Below are 19,629 nucleotides of genomic sequence, written 5' to 3' on the forward strand. Positions count from 1 at the left end.
TTAGACTCCTGTTCAATCCACTGGTAACCCGAGCTCCAGATCCAAAGCACCGACACGATCAGAACACCTCAGCAATGGACCGATGGGCAGACTGCACTCATGGAGAAGCATTAACAATGAGGATTGCTGGGACTGAGCACTTACGGGTTATGCGTAAAAGAAACAGGTTTAGGAGGTGAGAATTAATGGAGAGATAGGAACACCAGCAAGAGAATTTTATATTGTAGACTGTGAGAAAAGCAGTTGTGTAAGAATGCCAGGCTTGACAGGGCAGTTAAAGGGGTAATGTACTTGAAAACCAGTTGTGGGAGTGCTCCTCTGGGGACCACTGGCGCACCTGCAGTAAATGAAGCTCAAGAAAGAGATCAACCCCTGCACTAGAGGAAATTGGTTCTCACCACCTCCAAACCTGAGCTTTGAAAAGGACAGTCTTGGTAAATCCGAAAAGCACGAAGGTGAAGTGGAAGCTTCAACTCAAAGTTACATTTCCACAAATGATCCAATGCATTCCTCAATGTTCCTCTCAAAGCCAAAAAATGTTTTCCCCTTGATACAAAGCACTGAGCTGAGCAAAACCACTGCCATGTCTGCAGAGGAGTCAGGCTTTAAGTTACTTGTACATTAGCCCTCTGTCCCACTCCTCAACTCCATGCCCAAAAGAAATTGTAATTTGTACTTTCACCTCAAGGTTACTAATTCCTAAATAGAAGGTTTAGAACAAGTTCTGGAAGCACAGTGAGAATTCAATTGTATTGACTGAGAACAAATGAAAAAAATGTCCAAAAAACTGGAGGGGAATCGGACAGTGGCACAAAGTCAATGAAACAAGTTGGCAAACTGCTTTGCAACTTCAGTTGACTAATATCTTTAGCCAGCTCGCCCCTGCCTAGTTAAGCAGTGGAATTTTCCAGTCCTGGTCAGGTCGCACACCTTTCTAATATGACTGACATTCGGATTTATTGATTTCCTAATGTTGTTTGCTAAAAGCTCTGTTGAGGTTGGGAGGCAGCTGCATTACTTGATGGAAATTCTGCTTGACATGATGTCAGCAGAAAAGCAGTGAGCAGGTCCTGAAAATAGCCTCAAGAGGATTGTCTTGCTGTATCTACACTACTGGTTGGAATATAAAATAGACATCTCTTTAAGATGTGTGGTATGGGTGATTTGGGGAGACATAGAACATTACTGCACCATACAGGCCTCTGAGCCCACGATCTTGTGCAGACCTATATAAACCTACTCAAAAAACTAAACCTTCCCTAATCATAACCTTCTATTATTTTTTATCCATGTGCCTGGCTAAGTGTCTCTTCAATACCCCTACTGTTACAGCCTCCACCAGCACCCCTGGCAATGCATTCCAGGCACCTACAACTCTGTGTTTAAAAACAAAACCCTAATGTCTCCCCTAAACTTTCCTCCCTTCACTTTGTACAGATGTCCTCTGGTGTTGCTATTCCCACCTTGGGAAAAAGGCACTGTCTGTCTACTGTAATTAATGACTCATAATCCAGTAGACCTCTATTAAGTCACCTCTCATCCCTTTTCACTCCATCGAGAAAACCCCAGCTCTGCTAACCTTGCCTCATAAGACTAATTTTCCAATCCCACAGAAATATTGTTCACTACTCACTATACACCCTGATTCTGAATTTTTTTAACCTTACTTTTAGAGCATCACAACATCACAGAGTATCACGCACAAAAGCACAATTACTTCCTTGTTTCTGCTCTAACCATGGTGAACAAGGTTTGGCTTACTTTGTGCCTTTCTGAAAAGATGCTGAACGACTGTCTTGTTACACCCTGAAAGCAGAAAGATGAGAGACAACTGCAATTCTGGATGTATGATCACATTTCCATACATGATCCAATGTTCTCCACAATACCCTAATGTGAATCAAAAAGACAAAATCTTGTGATTTAGAGCAGTGAGCCAACCTGTAACATCATTTCAGATTTCTCGCCCTTGCCAAGTGAATCACCTGAAACTCTTGCAGATGCTTTGCCTAGAACATCCTGATAATCTGCTTATTACCTGCTAATGTTCATTCGTGGCAAATCAGAAATTTCTTCCTTTATGTCTAAATTTGCTACTTGATCCCTTTGATTCCAACAGGCTAGAATTTCCCATTTCCTGACTCATCAAGATTGTTAGATTACTGCTCTTCCTTGGTTTAATGTAACATACTGCTTTTTTTTTATTCAGCAACAATTCAGATTTATTGCCAGATAATATACATGACATCACATACAACCCTGTGGTTCTTTTTCCTGTGGGTGAGGCAGAATTTCCACTTATTAGCAGTGGAAAAAAAAACTGACTCAATGTACATATGTAAACAAATAATGGAACGTAAACTAACTGACTGTGTAATACAGAGATAGAAAAAAAAAATCAATAAAGTGCAAGAATCCTGAAATGAGTCCCTGATTGAGTTTGCTGTTGAGGAGTCTGATGGTGGAGGGAACCTGGTGAGGCTTCATTTGGAGTACAGTTGTAGGCTCCTTATTTAAGAAAGTATGTACTGGCATTGAAGAGAGTTCAGAAAAGATTCATAAGAATGATTCCTGGAATGAAGAGATTACCATATGAGGAACATTTGATGGTTCTTGGACTGTACTCCTTTGAATTCAGAAGAATGAGAGGGGACATTTCAAATGTTGAAAGGCCTAAACATAGTAAATGTGGGAAAGTTGTTATGGTAGGGGAGCCAAGGGCAAAAGGGAACAACTTCAGGACTGAAGAACACCCATTTAAAACAGAGATGCGGAGGAATCTTTTTAGCCAGAGAGTGAATTTGCTACCACTGGTGGCTGTGGGGGCCAAGTCATAAGGCAAAGATTAATAGGTATCTAAATAGTCAGGATATCAAGGGTTATGGGTGAAGGCAGGGGAGTGGGTCTGAGTGGGAGATGATGGAATGGCAGGCAGACTCAATGAGCCAAATGGCCGACCTGCTGCTATATCTTATAGTCCTAGCATCTGTGTGACACTTTTCACATTCTTAGGATTCCCCCAAGAATTTTATTGCTGATGTTGTTGACTGAATTTAATTCCTCTATCATTATCTCTTCTTTTTATTGGCTGCTGTGTCCTTAAGCTCTGGAATTCCTCCCCTTAATCTTCTTGGCTCCCCATCTCCCTTTCTTTCTTTAAAACCTCTCACTTTGGCCAAGTTTTCTGTTACCTGATTCAAAGTCTCACGGCGAGTTGGAGTTGAATTTTTAATACATTGTCTGAGAAACAACATGAGATTTTTTTTTTCAAAGACACTCAGTAAAGGAGACAGTTGCTTGTCGTGACAATTCCTGCATTTCAGATTATGAAAATCCAGCTGCCACGGTCTGCAAAGTCTGAAAAATAGTACGTTAAGACACAAATGCAGGATTTTGGAACGAGAATGAATGATCTTTCACAAAATACTCAGATGGTACTTAAAAACAGAGCATTTCTTGAACACAAGCCCTTATGCAAGTAGACTGTTGGGTGATTCTGCCCTGCATAGGTCTGATCTACTTCATGTTTTCCTTTCAGCTTCCTACTAATAATGTGCTCAATCATTATCTTGCAAGGCTCACATACAGTGGCTGCACCAAATTCCCTGTATGCCAGACATTTCAGCTACACCAATCACTCCGGTGCAATCTCAATGCAAACAGTGAAGGCCCAGGACTTGTACAACCAGAAATAACAGAACTAAAAGAAAACGCAGATGGAATTAAGCTCTTAACTCTTTAATGGTGCTCTTGCCTGTCAGATTCTCAGCTTCAACTTCAAACCCCAAGTGAAGAAGTCATAAACACCAGTACAGTCATGCATGCCTTAACGACCACGTGAAATAGGACGTTATGCGATTTGGATGTTGTGAGAACACCATATTATATACTTAGCAAAGCTATATAGGATACTGTATATACAATGTGAAATGCAATCCAAAATATACCAAGTTTTTATAGCATAGCAAAATGAGCTCAGGGAAATGACTATCAAAAAGTGATTGCGCTGTTGCAGAATTATAACTGAAACAAAAATCGAGGGTATATGATTCTATCTTGGAAAATGAGCTAAATTATTTACATGGTTGCAAGCCAAAATACTTTCTGTAACAACGTCTAATAGCACAACTCATTACATTTTATCGAATATAAATGTAATTCACATGCATTATTTCATTGGTATTGTACACTTGTTTTAAGTAAAGGAAATAATCTAAAAAAACATCCAAATGATGTAAGATTAATTTCAGCAAATTTAAAAAGTAATGCGACGGATATCTCATGAAGGAATGTGTTATTAAATCCTAAATAAAATGAAGTCGATGAAAAATATATTAATGTATCTGCTGCGCAAAAATAATTCTACTTCAAAACAAAATTAATTCTACTTCGAAAATAGCCAGATTACCCCAAGAACTGGTGCTGAATTATCCAAAAAGATGTTTAGACATTTTTAATGAAAAAAACACTGGTTAATAGAAATCAGTGTAAATATTTATATTTGTGAATGTGCCTGATTTATGATTAAGTCAATTCAATGATGGGATTTCAACATTTTTTAGTTCAGGTTCGCTATTATACAATGAGATCAAAAATATGGAAGGCACTTAAAACCTCTTATACATACTAAAGTCTGGGAAGAGCGAACTCTATTACCTTATGGGACCACAGACTTAAAAGCAGTTGGACGTTGCCCAAACGGATGTAATGCAGTGCATGACCCTATTAAATTATGTACGTCAGCTAGAGCAAAAGTTGAGGCATGTCCAAAGTAGATGCAATGGCTTAGGGTCAGGATGAGAACATAAATACTCAATTAATTGTATGGGAATTTGAAAGTGAACAATTAAGGCAAAACCAAGCGAACTTCATGGTTGAAACCCAAGCTACCTTTCAACACACACACAGACACCATGACTGAAGTTAAAAACTCAACGCTGAAGAAACTCAAAAGGTCAAAGAGTGTACTTTATATAGCAAAGATAAAGATAATTGACGTTTTGGGCTTATGAATGTATCCGTTCTGTATTTCTGCCTTTGCCACATAAAGGACACTGTTTGACCTGTTGAGTCTCTCCAACAATGTGTGTTTTTACTTCAACCACAGTGCCAACAAAATTCTGTTTTACCTCTGAATTGGAAATAAAGTCACCTCCTCACTGATGATCAATGCAGGTGCACCTCAAGGATGTGTGCTAGGCCCACTGCTCCACTCACACTACACCTATGACTGTGTGGTTGGGCATAATTCAAATGCTACTTGTAAGTTTGCCGATGCCACCACGGTTGTCGGCAGAATCAAAGACGGCAATGAGGAAGCGGACAGGAGGGAGACAGATCAGCTCGTTGAGTGGTGTCATAATAACAACCTTGCACTTAACATTAGCTAAACGAAGGAGATGATTGTGGACTTCAGGAGGAAATCAGGAGAACATGAACCAGTCCTTGAGGGGTCAGCACTGGAGAGGGTCAAGAACTTCAAATTTACAGATGTCATCATCTCTGAGGATCTGTCCTGGAGGCCAGCAGCTATACTTTGTGAGGTGTTTGAGGAGATTTGGTATATCACAAAAGACTCTCGAAAACGTCTACAGGTGTACCGTGGAGAGCATTTTGTCTGGTTGTATCTCTGTCTGGTACAGAGGTGGCAATGCTCAGGACAGGAAAAATCTCCAGAGAGTTGTTAACTTGCCCTGTGACATCACAGGCACCGGACCTCACTCTATTAAGGACATATATAAGAGGCAGTGTTTACAGAAAGGACCCCACCACCCAGGCCATGCCCTCTTCACTCTGCTACCATTAGAACAAAGGCACAGGAGCCTAAAGACGAGCACTCTGCGGCACAACATCAACTTCTTCCCCTCTGCCATCAGGTTTCTGAATGAATAATGAACTACAGACACTTTGATTTTTTTCTTTATCTTGCACTATTTTGAAATATGGTTCCTTGAAATTTGTTCCTTAATTTTTCACATTCATGTGAAATGTTCATGGTAATAAAAATTTGATTCTGATAATTTGACAGAACCATGTCTACTGAATTCTCTCAAAAACAGAGAGAAAACATTAAAAACAACAATTAAAATTGGGGCTTCAAAATAAGTTTGGAAACGTTTAAAAAAATTCCTCTACAGATTTCTGCTTTGACGTATCTCAGAGAAGGGTCACACCAAGTTTCTCAGTGTTGAGAACATCACAACATGTAAACTGCTTTGGAGGCAGGCAGGGGTTGAACTCACAGGCCAAAGTGTGGGTTCTGGACCCAATCACTAGCCTGAACCTTACAGTCCATATAAATTGCGCTCATATGATAAACCAGTCAGATTTTAGAACTGAGGTGTAACACACAGTCTGTCATCTGCTCAATAGATTGCATTCCTGGAAGTGAATTCTACAGAGACTGAGAGAAAATATTTTGATGTCTGGACCTGTATTTTTCTTTTCTGAAACTTTAGCCTTTAACATTGCTTCAATCTTCTAGTTTTAGACATAACCTAAAATAGTTCCATGATTTTATTAATATCAGGGCACTTTTTTTAAACATGTAATTGGGGGGGTGGGAGAGGGGCAAAGTAATTTTAAAATGTACTTCTTCCTGTTCCAAGTTATCCCATACTGGTTCAGACCTCTGATATTGGGTCACGGCCAGACAGCCTGCTGCAGAGTTCTTACAATAGGCTTGTAATATTGTTTTGGCCCGAACAAGAAATAAAATATGAAATTGTAGGGAACCATTGGAAATTAGTCTGAATAGGAAAGTTTCTTCAAAAAGTTTCCATTAAAATGAAATTTTAATGAAAGCCTATTGTCAACTGCTGCGCACAATTTTTACATGGAAAATAAGAAAGCAGAAAAAAAGAACCAATTTTTAGTCCTGTCCCATTTTTGGACAGGCCTTGAAAGAGAACCTATCCCAGCTATTTGTAACCACAGGAAGCTATTTAAATGTTTACTTCAGTAGTTTGAACTGGTGGGAACACATTTTCTCAACCAATAATCAGTGGTTTTCAAACTTTTTCTTTCCACTCACATACCATCTTCAGTAATCCCTATGCCATAGGTGCTCTATGATTAGTAAAGAATTGCTGAAGGCAGTATGTGAGTGGAAAGAAAAAGTTTGAGAATCATTCTTTTAATCATACCTTATTGGCTCATTATGTGCACGGTTTCAGAACTCCAAAGGAAATGGGCCAACGAAAATTTTTCTCAAACAAAATATTTCAGTAACAGTTGGGTCGAGAGCAATGATTCTCAACCTTCCCTTCCCACCCACGTACCACTTTAAGTAATCCCTTACAGAGCATCTAGGATATAGGGATTACTTAAAGTAGTCTGTGAGTGGAAAGAAAAAGTTTGAAAACCACTCCAATAGATGAAGATAAGTATGGACTATTATATTATTTTTAATTTAAAGAGAGAGAATTCATACCCAAAATAAGAATGGATTTGGCTGGTAAAACACATGTAAAAATATTTTGCATCTTTAGAGTTGCAGATAAAATTTAGGTTTGCAAATAAACCTCATTCAATTATGTAAACTCAATCAAATGATGTTGGTTTGCATTTGGATTAGAGTAAAACACAAAAGTCCGCAGATGGTGCGATTGTAGTAAAAACACAGAAATGCTGATGGAACTCAGGTCTTGCATCATCCATAGGAGGTAAAAATATATTGCCTGAGCCTCTTCTTCAAGCTATGAGCAGAAAGTAGGCAGGGGCCTGAATTAATGGGAGGGGGAAGAGAACAAACTAACAGACAAAAGGTATTACTTACATATGATAAGGGGACAGGAAAGAGGAAAGGTGAGTTGATTATGGGGGGAGGGGGGTAGTCTTTTCCTCTGTGACAGGAGGCAGAGGTTAAAGGGGGTAGGGAGAGAGAAGGGGGGAGAGAGAGAAGGGGGAGAGAGAAGAGGGAGAGAGAAGGGGAGAGAAGGGGAGGGAGAGAAGGGGGAGAGAGAGAAGGAGGAGAGGAGGGGAGAAAGATGAGGAGGTGGGGAGAGAGAGAGAGAGAGAGAAAGAGAGAGAGAGAGATAAAAACCCTCTTGATGTGAAAACCATGCGATCAGCATGACATACTATGAACAGGAAACTATTACTGAAAATCTGAACTCTGATCCTCCATCACATATAAAATAAACGAGTACCAATATTCCATATTTCCAGTTATTGCTATTTAAAGCAAGTCCAAACACAACAGCCATTCCCTTTCCTCGGTGTTTTCTTGGTATGGACTGATTTAGGAATCACATTTCCAAATGAATAGACAGCTTGTTAGAATTTTTATCTGATGGCAAAATTGTCACCACAATCTTAGGAAACAATGACATTTTCTGTGTTGAAGCTTTCTATTTTATTTGGTTGCACCTGAGAGTGCCTTCATTGTAGAAACTTGCAAATAATGAAAATCGCATTCCCCTTTGTCCATTTTTTTTGTTCCTATTTTGCTCTCTCAAAGAAACCAACTTCAAAACTTGGTCACAAGCATAGCAGACTCTGCATTAAATATTAACAACTACTCAGGGCCTTTGTGAGACCTGGTCTTGAGATGGTGGAGCAATTCTACAAGCAGAGATCTGTCCTCTAACATTTGAAAGCATGAGAGATGATCTCATTGAAACATACCAAAAAAAATCAAGAGGATTTTAAAGGATGGGTGGGGGTTGTTAAATCTATAATTGGATTGAAAGCGGAGACATTTCTTAAAAGCATGCAACTCAGCCAGTGACATCGCGGGCTCTAGTCTTCACTCCATCGAGGACACCTATAAGAGGCGGAGTCTAAAGAAAGCAGCCTCTATCCTCAAGAAGCCCCACCACCCAGACCATGCCCTTTTCACTCGGCTACCAGTGGAAGAAAGGTACAGGAGCATTAAGACGGGCTCTCTGCAGCTCAAGATCAACTTCTTCTGCTCTGCCATCAGAATGGCAATGAACCACAGACACGACTTTACTGTCCTTTCCTTGCACTCTTTTTATTTAGTTTGAAATATAGTGTATAGAAATGCTTGCACTGTGACGCTGCCGCTAAACAACAAATTCCGTGGCACGTTCATGACAATAAATTCTGATTTTGACTCTTCAAAATAGAGATCAATAGATTTCTGGAAATTAAAGGAATCAAGAGATATTGGGACAGGGCAGGAAAATAATGTCGAGTTAGATCATCAGCCATGATCTGGTTGTATGGTGTAACAAGTACTATAGCCTGTATTCTTCTGACAATCATTTCACAGCATCTCTCATGGATGGCAATGCAAGGTTTCATAATACCCGCTGCATTTTCCTAGCGACAATGTTTAGAGGGGAGCAGCTCTAACACGTTAAATGAAATAGTCCGAAATATGGAAAGAAAATAGGATGTATGGGATAAAATACTGAACCAAGATTCCAAAGTGATTAAATGTCATTAGAATCTACATCCTACTGGCATAAGCACTGTGTGTGTGAACAGATCACCTCCGTGCTAACAGTTAGACGTTACAGAGAATTTTAGCAAAACCAATAAGGGTAGACTTTACAAAAACAACTTGCACTTATTTACTGGTATTACTTTTTAAATGCTGTAATCCTCCAATTTAACTGGCTGGTTGTTTTTCTTTTAAAAGTACAGACTAAACAATAACGAATACCTCAACCAGGACAATCTGTGGTTTACTTATCGAGGTAGAGTCCAAAATTATTAGTTTTTACTAACATACTAAAAAAGTCCAGATTTTCCATTTTGGTTCTTTTAATGACTCTACACTGAATTTTTATACCACGTAGATTTCAGTCCAGTACAAATCTGGACAAGTCTGGAGACTTAGGACAGAAAGACAATCTTTTTAACTATATTTACAATTGGTTTTGGCTTTCTTCAACTTATACTTTTCAGTACTGTAGAACAATCATTCACAACCTTTATTTTTGGCTATAGCCCCCTTAGGACTCTGCTCAAGGTTTATGGGCCCCCTTCCCTGTGAAGGAGTCAAGTTTAAATTTTTAATTTAAATTTAATTTATTTTTAATTTTAAAATATTAGACATACAGCATGGGTAATGAGTCTGTGTCGCCCAAATACCCCAATTGACCTGCAACTCCCAAATGTTTTGAAGGGTGAGGGGAAACTGGAGCACCCGGAGGAGACCCAGGGAGAATGTACAAACTTCTTATGGACAGCGGCGGATTCGAGCCCGGGTCACTGGCGCTGTAATCGTGTTGCGCAAACTGAAATGATAACCGTGCCTCCCTTTTGGTTGGTTTCTTCCGTACTTCTCTCCTGCCAACTGCATGAAAAATATTTTATGATTTCAGTCTGTGCCCCATTTCCACCCCCCCCCACCTTATATGTGCTGTGCCCCCCCCCCCACATTGAGAATGGAACATATGGAATGTTTCCATTTTTACCACATTCTCTCCATGAAGTGGACAGCATCCTAATGTTGATGATTTTGTTGTTAACATGGGGCAAAGTAAAATAAGAGATTTATTTTCCTCCTAATTTCTCTGGTTTGTTGGAGATCTGTCTTGTACCTGTTGTAAACAATAGGTGCACCCTGCATATTATGGAGCAGGCTCCATCCAACTATCGTGGAATCAATTATTGAAAAAGCTCATTTAGTTTCAGCACCCAGGTGAATGGGCATGGACTGTGATCTCCAAAAACACTGCTGGACATTTACCAATCTGAAAAAGAGACAGTGTAATGACTAGAGGCCACACATGACAAAGATGGTATTATTTTGGTCTTGTTTATGGGCAGCCCTTCAAGATTGGTTCCTCTTCCAGTTTTGCAGTTCTGAGGTGATTGATGAGGCCAAAATAGGAATTGCAAACCTTCCACAGATAATGCAACAAATGATTAGTTTGTACATCCTACCATTAATTCAGGCTTCTGTTGTGTGCTCCTGATGTAACATCCTGAAAGTTCTGTCTCCACTTTGAGAATTCACAGGCCAAAGAATCCATAGGAATGATGCATATTCCGACACCCCCCCACACCCAGGGAGCTTTTGAGCATGTCCTCAAATCTTCCACTAGACCATTGTTTCTCACTACAAAGCCCAACAAAGCACGAGCCTTTCAGGAGTCTAGTGGCAGGCATTGTAATCGAAGCCCCAATGCGGAGGATAGTTGACCTTGGAGAAGATACGGATGTTGATTCATTTATCCTTCTCATGCACCTGGTGGACTTTGAAGAGGCATCTTTCTAATGCGGATTAAGATGCTTGTAGTGGGTGGTCAAGGTCTCATAAACATATAGAAAGGTCAATGTGGTTTATGGTGTGAAAAAAAAAACCATATAGAAAGGCTGAGATCACTGCTGCCTGGTAGACCACTTGCTATCTGCTACAAGTTTTTCTTAATCTTCAAATACCCTTTCCCTCAATCAAAGGCTGTACTGATGCAGTAAATGCAAAGGGCAATTTCATCATCAACACCTGTCTTTTCTGAGAGATGTCCTCCTGAGACAAGGAGTGGCCAACATTCTCCCAGGCTTTGCTGCAAACCTTTATTGTAGGACGACTGCTCAGTTCAGCTGAGGTAGGTTGGTAGAGGATATTTGTCTTGTAGATGTTGACCGCATGGCACATCCTCTCACGCGCTTTGGTCTCTGAGTGAATGAAAGCTAGCAGCCCAGCTGTGGAGTGCACCCAAACCCACTACTGACAGGGGGGCAAATGACTGTGTCATCTTGGTAATAAATTTAAAACAGCCAGTTATATAATCAAGCCAAACGGATGATTTATCTCATGGAGAGACTGAAAGTATAAGCTGGTCTCAATGGTAGTCTTGAAAAGAGCAGAATTTACTTGAGCTCTTTCTGATTTTGTTTTCTTCTTTTACAACCAGTTAGATTTAGGTCAAGCAAGAACACAATACAGTGTTAAAACAAGGTTTTTCTTTCAGCGATGAACCACACCGCTGTGACATGAAAAACGTGCATTTATTATGGTGATTTATTGCAAAGATTACAACTCTCAAAGCATTCTTTACACCCACAAGGGATTGGTTCAACAGCCAACTTTTGCAGTCATACAAACATGGAAAACAATTTAAAATGTACGTGACCCTTCACACAATATATAGACAAATAGCCTTGTTAACCAGGTACTGACATATAGAAGTGATGTTGGCCAGGGCATGGGATGACAGCATTAATCTGCATCAAATACTGGACTATTAGAAATCAGTGGGTCCAGATTAATGTTGTCGTCCCACACCCTGGCCCACATCACTCCTACATGTCGCTACCTGGTTAACAAGGTTATTTGATGGAATGCTGTTTAGTTTCTTAAAAAGCAACACAGGACTTCTCAATATTAAGCTTTCCCTACCCTGACGTGAGAGCCTGGACTATGTTCAAACTCCTGGTCTGAGGCTTATTCTGTCACTAATAGCATGAAAATGCTTTTGGATCGTGTCTTCAAATAGGGTTGAGTTGTAAGGAAAAGAATGCTTCAAATAAACATCTCTACAATTTAAAAACAATTGCCGAGCACAAGTTGCACAATGAAATCTAAAGAACCCACACATCTGAGAGGGCACGGCAACAAATTGCTCACTGTTGAAGGCATATTGATGCTGATTCCAGGAAGGGGCTGCAGTGCAACAGACTGAGGCAGGAAAGCAAGGGGATGTCTGCTTATGTCAGCTTTGAGACTGAAATGTACAATAACTGCTTGCATGCCTGAGTCGAACAAGTTCTTGTGACAAGTCTGAACAGTGGACTGCCCTTGGAACGAGTCTGCCAAGCCATATTCTGAAAACATAAATGAATGCAGGGAACATAATAATCCAGGTTATTCTTCGTGAGATCAACCACCATCAATTGGCAGAGCACTAGCTAACCTTGTTGAAAAATTATGCTGTGGGTACACTGCCGGACACTACATCTCATCCTTCTGATGCTAACTGCAGTAAAATCCCTGTTAACCAACAGCCTCAAACAACCATAAAAATAAATAGGTAAAAAATACAGGTATAAAATTAGCGTGCCTCACTATTAGTTCGCCAATCCATGCAATCTCAAGCAAATGGAAATTTCACTTATCTGGCATATACCAATCCCCATGGGGTGCTGGATACCACAGGGGTTTACCGTAGTTGTAAACAGATCTGAACTATGGTGAAACTTCTACAGGAATTGCCTGCACAATTTGTGCTGGTAGCAAGCACAAAGATGTGGAAAAATGTACATAATAACTAGCAAAGTTTATATTAAAATGTTCTTTTGATGTGAAAATAGAAATATATGACTTTCTTTTCACTCAGGGATCAAGTTTCTATCTCTTGAGAAATTTCAGGTTCGATTCCAAGTCTTTTTAAAGTGATCTTATTTTAGCATGAAGGCTTTTGAAATTGGCCTCATTTCACGAGGGTAGAGTTCCTTCAGTTGAAGAATATACAAAATGACTCTGGACAAGAAATGTTACTTGATCCTATGCGGCATGCCCTACCCTATCCTAATAAGAATCACCAGCTCGTCCTCCAAACCTTGATTGTTGAATTTGATTATTTCTTGAAGCGATTCTAGGATTCGTGTTCCTGGACTCCTGAACCTTGTATTACAATTTCACCACCAGTTCCAACTGAAATCAGATTGAATGGTTGGGTGTTCAATGGAAGGAGCTGAATGTTGCCAAGACTAGTATCAATTGTCTGCTCACTTGATAAAGGAAGGATGGGACAGTGCTGCATGTGACATGAGGACTAAATACAATATGATAACATTGGAAGCTTTGGTGCTGGATCCAAAAGGATCCTGAAAGAGGGAGGAACTGTGAAGCAGCAAAAAGGAAGATGGATCCTGCCTATTGTAGTGGGGTGGTGGGGGGAAGGGGACCCCTGAAAACTATCATCACTACAAATGTGGCAAAGGGAATGAAAAATAAAAGTCGGGGTGGGAACTACATGCTGCTAATCTCTGTCATTACTTCTGGATTATATAAATTATCAGAGGGTATAAAGAGTCTGTATCATGTTTAGTACAATATTACAATGTTTTTTTTGTAATTCTTTATTTATCGCACTATGAACCATATCAACCAATATATTTACAGATGCATCTTTAAATATTCACTGTGATATTTTCTCTTTTTTTTCCCCAATCCTTCCCTTCCCCTTCCCACCCCCGTCCAAAAACAGTAAATAATGGACATATAAAATACAATAAAACAATATCTTTATACAAAAGGAATACAAACAAAAAAGACGTATCATCTACTTATTCACATTAAATCTGATCGTGTTTATCTTCTTATCTTCTTAGGTGGTGGTGGTCCGAGGCCTGCTCTTTCTGTTATGTTCCAAATATGGTTCCCAGGTTTTTTCAAACATTGTAACTTTGTCTTTTAAATTATATGTGATTTTTTTTCCCAATGGGATACACTTAAACTTGGTTATATATTCTGTTAATGCTTATAGTCATATAGTCCAAAGTGGCCATTTTATATCTTTATTTTCACTTCTTTTCCGCCTCTTCACCACCTCCATCCTCTTTTTTTCCACTACTGTTTTTTAAGTTTTCCTTTTTAATCTCAATATATGACAACGCACTTAAGACATGAAATACCCCAACAATCCCCACAAGCAATAACCCCTTAATCCCAAATGAAGCTCCCCTCCTTGGATTGCCCCTTGCCCCTTGCCCCTTGACGGCAACCACAACTCCCCTTTCCATTTGGTTTGCGAACTTACTCACAAGCGTCAACCGATTTCGCAGTGACCATTATTCTCCCACCCCCAGCCCCCCCAGAGAACACTATTTTCCTATACTTATAACAAAGCTCTCTCTTTTTTTTCCCCTTCTTCCCCTTCTCTTATCCATCTTTAAATCTTTATATATACATTATCTTTATAATTTTAGATATTTTTGTATATTTTCTTGCTGGTCTTCCTTCTTGTCACTCTTCCTCCTCTCTTCTCCTGTCCTGCAAATGTTCAGCAAATTCTTGGGCTTTCTTTGGGTCCGAAAACAGTCTATTCCGTTCCCCAGGAATAAATATTTTGAGTACTGCTGGATGTCTTAATATAGAGTTATACCCTTCCTTCCATAAGATTGTTTTTGCCGTGTTGAATTCCTTCCTTTTCTTCAAAAGTTCGAAGCTTATGTCCAGGTAAAAAAATATTTTTTGTCCCTTATATTCCAATGGCTTATTGTCTTCTCTAACCTTCTTTCTTGCCTGCTCCAGTATGTTTTCTCTTGTCATATATCTTAGAAATTTTACCAATATGGATCTCTGTTTTTGATGTGGTGGCTGTTTCAGTACTAGCGCTCTATATGCCCTTTCGATTTCTATTTCTTCATGTGAATCTGGCATTCCCAGCACATTCGGGATACATCCTTTTATAAATTCCTTCATATCTGACCCTTCTTTGCCTTCTTTCAGGCCAACTATTTTTATGTTGTTTTGCCTACTGTAGTTTTCCAATATGTCAATTTTTTGTGACAATAAATCTTGTCTCTTTAATTTTTTTCACTCTTAAATCATTTATCTCCATTTCTACAGCAGCTTCTTGTTCCTCCACATTTTCTACTCTTTTCCCTATTTCAGTCATGACCAATTCTAAGCTTTGCATCCTGTCTTCAGCTCTTTTCATTTTTCTTTTGATTGAACTAAATTCTAATGATGGCCATTCTTTTAATGACCTCATTTGTTCTTCGAAAAAGGCTTTATCTAAACTTTGTCCTTCTATTTTACCTTCTTCTTTCCTTTGAAATTCTTGGTCTTCTTCCTCCTCTTCTTCTGTGTCTATCTATGTCTGTGTCGTCTTCTTCTCTTCTCTGTATCAGTGTATCTTCATCCTTCTCTGCTGAGCTGCTTCTGTATCCTTGCTGGGCCTCCAGCTGCTGTGTCTCCTGCTGTTGGGCCTCCTGCTACAGGTCAACCCGTTGTTGGGCCTCCCGCTGCAGGTCGACCCGCTCCTGGGTCCCCTGCTGAAGGCCAACCCGCTGCTGGGCCCCCTGCCGCAGGTCGTACAATATTACAATGTTAAGGCAGGTAATAACACCAATAAACCGGATATGATTTAAAGGCTTTGCAGAAAGGAAATTCTGATGAATAATCAAGCTTTCAAATCTTCCAAAATAGCAATCAACAAGGTCCTGAAAATTAAAACATCAATTGCAACGCTGGTCTTTGTCAGTCCTCATCGAGAGGTCAGCAGCGGCGAGGTTCAAATTCCTGGGTGTCAGCATCTCTGAAGATTTGTCCTGGAGCCTCCATATTGATGCAATCATGAAGAAGGCTTGCCAATGGCTAAACTTTGCAAGAATCTTGAGGAGATGTGAGCCAAAACTCTCAGAAACCTCCACAGTTGTACTGTGGAGAGCATTCTGGTTGGTTGCATTACTGTCTGGGCCATCATGGGCATCGGTCTTCATTCCTGCACTTTGACGCTGCCGCAAAACAATGAATTTCGTGCCATGTTCATGACAGTAAATTCTGATTCTGTTGGTAAAATGAGTAATTTACCAAAGGAAGTGAAATAAGTTGACTTTGCAGAAAGGAGGAATGCACTCCATTGGATAGGTCCAGACTTATAGGTCTTCATTTAACCTGCTGTTAACACATTTGGTTAGCAGGCAAGATGACATTTGTAAAACTACGACAGTAACATGATATTTGTAATGATGCTGGAACAAAAAAAAAGCAGGAATTGATCCAGCTGGATAATGATCTCCCAAGTATGGAAATATGAAAAGAATTTTTGCATTTCTAACCGCACATCTGGTATAAAGTCAAATTTACTCCTGAACAGTGTGCACTGTGTACACACTGGAGATGCTGAGCGTAAAGCCAGCATTTGAAACTGGACTGGTAGGCAGCCATAAAAATGACTCAAACAGTAGCTACTGGACAGTATGCTACAACAGTTCTTTCTTATTCTTAAGAGGTCCCCAAGGAATCTGGGGCTGCTGGAGGCTGATCAATTGCTGACAGCCTCAAAATGCACATTTTTGAATCCAAAATAATTCTTGAACTAACAGTGCTTTCTTGTTTTTGCCTGAAGTCTATTGGATTGAGACTTTTCAGCTATAATACCTCTCATTAATTTGTGAAAAGATTCAGTTAAGTCAAGTCAAATTGAGGCATGTCGCCCACCCTTATCAGAAGGATTCAGCTGCCAATTTGACTGGGAGCTGAAGTAAACCATCGCTCCTCGAAATAAGGTCCGACCTACAGTTTGTATAGCCCAGGTTTTGGATCTAAACATCTTGGACACCTGGATTCTTCTGCAATGCAATGAGCTAATGCAATTATGGAGAAAGGAAAATCAACTCTGCCCACAGCAAGTAGCAGTGACGAATGACCAGCAAATGCACCCACCTGGATAATGTTGGTTCAAAACATAAAGCAGGAGGTGGCTATATGGACCTTGACAGAGAAGAAATCATGTTGATATTTTCTGGTGTGTCTCGATCAGCCATTCTCAACCCTTTTTTTTTTGGCTATGGTCCCCTCAGGACTGCTCAAAGTTGGTGGGCCTCCTTCCCAGTGAAGTAGCCACATTTAGTTGGTTTCTTCCATACTTCTCTCCTACCAACTACATTTAAAAAAATGTATGATTTCAGTCTGTGCCCTCCCCACCCAAATGTGCCGTGGCCCTCAAGGGGGATCATACGGACCCCCGTTGAGAATGGCTGGCCAGGAGCAAGATTGACAGTCTCAAAGTAAGAAGTCGGATATCCAGGATAGAAAGTCATAGTGTCATTCAGCATGGAAATGTACCCATGCCAACCAAAATGTCCCACCTACACTAGCCCCACCTGCCTGGGTTTGGCCCAATATCCATCCAAACGCATCCTATTCATGTATCTACCCAAATGTTGCCTCAACGACCTCCTCCAGCAACTTGTTCCATACACCCACCACACTCTGGCTAAAAGGCTATCCCTCAGGTTCCCATCAAAACTCTCAATACCCCCATTCTAAGCAGAAGACTGTGCACTCGCAAGATCTGTTTATCTCATGATTTTGTGCACCTCTATGAAATCACCCCTCGTACTGCAACACTCCAAGAAATAAAGCCCTAGCTTGCTCCAGCCTCTCCCTCCGCGAGTGCTGGCAACATCGTCGTAAATCTCTGCACCCTCTCCAGCTCGAAAACTTTTCTTTTCTGTAAGCTGGTAATAGCAAGAGACTTGGTTGTTCAAAATATTCAAGTCAGGGGTTGACTGGGTTTAGATATTAAAGGAACCAAGAGATAGGAGGTTGATTCAGGAAAGTGAAAGATCAGCCGTGATCCTAGTGAATGACAGAAGAGTACAAGGGGCTGAATGTCCTGTGCCTGCTGCAGTTTATTATGTTTTAGTATGGCCGACTGCGTCTACTTTACCACTCAATATTTAATGATCTTGTACCTGAAGCCCTTGATTTTCCCCATAACCACGATTTCCTTTGTGTCCAATTATCTATCAACCTCAGTGTTGAATGGACTCAACTAATTCTCATCTCCAGCCCTGAGGTAGAGAAAACCAAGACTTGGAAAAGAACGACATGACATTCCTTCTTATTCCAGTCTGGCCTGAATCCCCAGACTATATTCATTAATTTAAATTCTCCAGCCTGAGAACACATCCTCACTGTACCTAATCAATCAATCCATTTTAAAAATTTCTCTATCTGAATAAGATGACTTTCACATTCTTCTAAGTGTGAACAAGAATAATCAATTCTCATCAGTGGCGTCACTTGGGGGAGGGGGGGTGGGATGCGGGACGCAGACTACACCATGTGACACCAAAATGACCGTCTCTAAAATTTTTGTGCCGTGTTTCAGCAGAATATCTCTGTAGTTAGTTATAACAACAAAAACATTTTTTTTGGAAGCCCAGTTGACATGTATCAATCTACCTACGAGGCTAAACCTCGATGCTAATTTACTTCTTGAACCTTCTAATGCGCTCCAGTCAGAGCTGTCATTATGACCCAATTACAACGACGTTTCAAATCACGTGGTTTCATCAGCATGCGCCATTTTCATTGCTGCTGGTGTTTGTATAGATGTAATTTTTGTCAAATATTCTGGTGTTTTAGCTACAATATTGTGGTCATTAGTATTTGTGAACCAATATCAATGATATTTTTGAGAATGAAGTAGAAATTAAAGGAAAATAAGGAAAAAGAAATCAAAAAAGGTTCCACTCAGTTACTAATAATGTTGTAATTCAATGTAGAAAGATTTTATAAAACAATTTTGTTGTTAGTATTCACATAATCTAAGAAATATTCCATTTAAGCTATATACAACTATATTCATCACATATTATTCTATATTTTTACACCGCACTGGGTGACACCAACTCTAGTGAACTCCACTGACCCTCACAAAACACCCACTCCAGGAATCAATTTAGTGGATCTCCAAAGTATGTACATCCTTTCCGAGACCAAAACTGCAGACAAAATGGGGCCCTAATAAAACGATTTCCTTACTCTTTTACTCCAAACTCCTTGCAAGTAAAGGCCGAAGTAATATTTGTCACTGTAATTGCTTGCTTATTTGCTTTCTGCATTTGATGTACTGAGATACTTCTGTACATTAACATTCCCGAAGCTTTCACCAGAGTATTCGGATTTAGATGGTTGAGAGAACACAGGGCTGAAAAGGCAGGTGAACCGTGAGTCATCATTAGAAT

At 40.0% G+C, this 19,629-nt stretch overlaps 1 protein-coding gene across 5 annotated transcripts in view; it reads right to left on the minus strand.

Annotated features, from left to right (window-relative positions):
• Window positions 1–19,629, minus strand: part of vps53 (VPS53 subunit of GARP complex) — a 300,014-nt gene that overhangs the window by 59,719 nt on the left and 220,666 nt on the right. The window lies entirely within an intron of this gene.

This window comes from Narcine bancroftii, chromosome 14 (assembly GCF_036971445.1).
Source record: "Narcine bancroftii isolate sNarBan1 chromosome 14, sNarBan1.hap1, whole genome shotgun sequence".
In the NCBI taxonomy this organism is placed as follows: Eukaryota; Metazoa; Chordata; class Chondrichthyes; order Torpediniformes; family Narcinidae; genus Narcine; species Narcine bancroftii.